General features: G+C 44.7%; 1 pseudogene; it reads right to left on the bottom strand.

Moving 5' to 3' along the window:
- Positions 1–1,832: 1,832 nt before the first annotated feature.
- LOC114907597 lies at positions 1,833–2,844 on the bottom strand (annotated as a pseudogene).
- Positions 2,845–4,373: the final 1,529 nt, after the last annotated feature.

Genomic DNA, 4,373 nt, shown 5'->3' with positions numbered 1-4,373 from the left:
TAAAATATCTTATTAAAATAATTTAACCCGTTTTTGACTTTTTTTAACGTTACCAAGAATTTTAAAATTACATATTGGTGCCCACATTTGTGGCTTGCATTATATTTCTGTTGGACAGTGCTGTTCTGGAGGGCGACCAGACATATAAACAAATGTGCAATATGATGTCAGGTGAGGAGATATCAGGACTGAGAAATGACAGAAATAAGACAGTGAGCAAACAGGTGGAAATAAACCTGTGAGCCTGGGACAGTGTGGAGGCCAATGTGGCCAGAGCAGGGGAGAGAGGAGTGTAAGAGAAGAGTTATAAAAGGAGGGCCAGAGATGCAGTTTTTTGTTTTTGTTCTTTTTTTGCGGTACGCGGGCCTCTCACTGTTGTGGCCTCTCCCGTTGAGGAGCACAGGCTATGGACGCGCAGGCTCAGCGGCCATGGCTCACGGGCCCAGCCGCTCCGCGGCATGTGGGATCTTCCCGGACCGGGGCACGAACCCGTGTCCCCTGCATCGGCAGGCGGACTCTCAACCACTGCGCCACCAGGGAAGCCCCAGAGATGCAGTTTTAAAAGATTTTTGCTTATTGCTATATAACCATTTTGGGAAGAAGTTTGTTTTTTTTTTTTTTTTTTTGGCCACACCACGCACCATGTGGGATTATTTATTTAGTTATTCATTCATTCATTCATTTGGCTGAGTCAGGCCTTCACTACGGCACGCAGGGTCTTCATTGCAGCATGTGGACTTCTTAGTTGCGGCACGGGAGGTCTTTAGTTGCAGCATGAGGACTCTTAGTTGCAGCATGCATGTGGGAGCTAGTTCCCTGACCAGAAATCGAACCCAGGCCCCCTACATTCAGAGTGTGGAGTCTTAACCACTGGACCACCAGGGAAGTCCCAAAGTTTTATGTTATTGATTAAATGTAAGAATATGCATTCTCTCATAGCCATGATCTGATAATTTGACTCCCAGAAATAAACTCTAGAACAGTGGATCTCAAAGTTTTTAATCTCAAAACCACGTACACTTTTTTTTTTTGTCTTTTATATTTTTTAAAAATTTTTCTTCAGGGCTTCCCTGGTGGCGCAGTGGTTGAGAGTCCGCCTGCCGATGCAGGGGACACGGGTTCGTGCCCCGGTCCGGGAAGATCCCACATGCCGCGGAGCGGCTGGGCCCGTGAGCCACGGCCGCTGAGCCTGCGCGTCCAGAGCCTATGCTCCGCAACGGGAGAGGCCACAACAGTGAGAGGCCCGTGTACCGCAAAAAAAAAAAAAAAAATTTCTCTTCAATAGTTGCTTGCCCCAACATCTTCCTGTCTGCTCTATACAATGAAAATACAAACTGAGAATAGAAAAAAATAATTAAAGCATTAAATCATACAAATTACAAATCTTTTCCAAAATATACTTACATTAAATAAAATATGCATTTCAGTAAGAGATCTACAGTGAATGACCATGCATTCTGGGAAGCTTCACGATGTCTAGGCAGGGCCAACATTCATGGAAGGAGCTAAGAGAATTTGCATCCAGTCACAGTTTGTAGCAGGTTTCTGATTGCCAGTCTGTGAACTACAATGAACATATCATTAGCATCACCTGTGCAGGTAACTGACTTTGGGAAAAGGGGGAGAAGCAAGCTCTAGCCTCAATGTTGAGTTCATTACAACTTCTCGAGAATCTTATCAACAGCCTATACAGTACAGTTCCAAAAAAGTAAACATGTTAAGTTAAGCAGACGATGCTTTAGAACCCCAAACACATTTCCTTGTTGTGTTTATGTGGAACTCTCCATCTACAGTGGGTGGTTGTGAAGAGGTTCTTTCTCAGGACAACATGGTCACAGGACTCTGACGACCCAGCGTGACTGAGGGGAGCATGAGGACTGGGGAGGAGGCTCCCTGTTGGTTTCAGTTGGAGACAAACTTCTAATGCACAGTCCACAGCCCTGCAGTCTTCTCCTCCTGTCATCTGGCATATGCTTAATGTAGTCTTCAACTTTATTGCTGAAGTCTTCCTTGTCCTGCAAATGTTCTGTAGCTTCAATATTCAGTTGATCATCGAAATTCAAAAGATCAGTAAACAAAGAGTTTAACACCTAAACACTGTTTTTCAGTGGGACTTCCCTGGTGGTCCAGTGGTTAAGACTCCAAGCTTCCACTGCAGGGGGCACAGGTTCCATCCCTGGTTGGAAATTAAGATCCTGAGTGCCTGTGGTGAGGCAAAAAAAAAAAAAATCCTTCAGTGTCCTTGTGGGAGCCCAGCAGGTGCCATCAGTCGAATGGTCTCTCAGTAAACTTCGATGTATTTTGCCTGTCTCTGTGGTGTTGGAGTGCCAGATCCTGGTCAAGCATTTCACTTTGGGAGGCACCATGTTGTACACATTGGGAACTTCAGTTTCATTCATTCATTCATTTATTTATTGATGCCACACCGGGTCTTGGCTGCTTCACGCCGAATCCTTTGGTTCCGGCATGTGGACTCTTAGTTGTGGCATGCACGTGGGATCTAGCTCCCCACCCAGGGATGGAACCTGGACCCCCTGCATTGGGAGCATGGAGTCTTAACCACTGGACCACCAGGGAAGTCCCCGAACTTCAGTTTCAAACTGAAGTTTTCCACCCTGGTAGTAACCCTCATCTGGAGTGATAGTTAGCTGAAACAGTGAAGCTTGTTTGGATCAGGAAAATACACTTTATATGTACAAGGTAAATTAGTGACAAGTTCTGCAATCTCTTTAACAAGCAGCCTGCTCTCACAGAAACCAGCTGAGTGGAGTCAGGGGCTGTGGCTCAAGCCCCGGACCCTTTGAGACCATCATTCCGCTTCAGTTTGCTTGCCGGTGTCAGCATTACTGCTACCTTTATCCTGGGAGCCCTGAGACAGGCGATGCCGCCCAGTGCCCAACACCCGGCCAAGCGGGCCAGGAGCGGCAAGACGCACCCCCTTCACAGCCTCACTGGCTCCGGGTGGCAGGCCGTACACTCATAACTGAGGACTCAAGAGAGATTTTATGTGAGTTATATCTGTAGAGGTTTCTGTGTTGGAAAGTAAAACTGAGGAAAATTTAAACTATTTGCTTTTATTTTTTTTTTTGGCCTCGCTGCCAGGCATGTGGGATCTTAGCTCCCCGACCAGGGATTGAACCTGGACCCCTTGCAGTGGAAGCTGGGAGTGTTAACCCCTGTACCACCAGGGATTTCCCTATTTGCTTATTTAAAATAAACAATGATATACTAGTAGACCTGCCCTATGAGGAATGCTAAAGGGAATCTTTCAGACTAAAATGAAAGAACACTAGATAGTAACTTGAGGCCATAATTTTTTTGTGGTACACGGGCCTCTCACTGTTGTGGCCTCTCCTGCTGCAGAGCACAGGCTCCGGACGCACAGGCTCAGCGGCCATGGCTCACGGGCCTAGCTGCTCCGCGGCATGTGGGATGTTCCCGGACTGGGGCATGAACCCGTGTTTCCTGCATCGGCAGGCGGACTCTCAACCACTGCGCCACCAGGGAAGCCCGGAGGCCATAATTTAAAATAAAGAATACTAGCAAAAGTAACTTCATAGGTAAATATAAAAGCCAAGATCATGATACTTTTGGCTTGGTTTGTAATTTCTCTCTTTTTTCTACATGATTTAAAAGGCAAATGCATAAAACAATTATAAATCCATGTTAGTAGTCATAAAATGTATAAAGATATAATTTGTAACAATAACAGTATAAAGGGGGAGGAACAGAGAAGTATAGGAGCAGAGTGCTTGTAAACTCTTGAAACTAAGTTGGTTTATTCAAACTAGCTTGTCATAAATTTAAGATATCAATTGTAATCCCTAAGTAAGCCACTAAGAAAATAGTTTAAAAATATACAAAAAAGGAAAGTGATCACTACAAAAGATCAACTAAATTTTTTTTAAAAGGCAGAAATGGAATAAATAAGCGTTCCCTGAACCCAATTCCAACATGTGTGTGGAGGCTTCCCCACAGGGTGTCTGAGAATTTAACTCAATTCTGATACTATCTATCCAGAGATAGAATCAGATTCCATGGGTCAAGGGCTCAGTCCCACAAGACTGCCTTCCACTTCAGACACAGGTGAAGTTGTTACCTGTGCCTCTAACCAATTGGACACAAATTGAGTTTACCATGACCCCCTCCAACTAACAATGCTAATCTCAACTCCAGGTTGTCACCTGTACTTCTGACCCACTGGCTATATATCAGAGGTTCCCAAGACCTGCTCTTCAATTTCGATTAATTTGCTAGAACAGTTCACAGAACTCAGAAACATTTTACTTACTAGATTACTGGTTTATTATAAAACAATTATTAAAGGATACTAATCAACAGCCAGAAGAAGAGATTCAAAGAGCAAGGCATGG

Source organism: Monodon monoceros, unplaced genomic scaffold (genome assembly GCF_005190385.1).
Source record: "Monodon monoceros isolate NGI ecotype Baffin Bay Population unplaced genomic scaffold, NGI_Narwhal_1 Super_Scaffold_3, whole genome shotgun sequence".
Taxonomy (NCBI): Eukaryota; Metazoa; Chordata; class Mammalia; order Artiodactyla; family Monodontidae; genus Monodon; species Monodon monoceros.
Note: the sequence above shows the minus strand (reverse complement) of the source record. Positions and strands in the feature narration are given on the sequence as shown.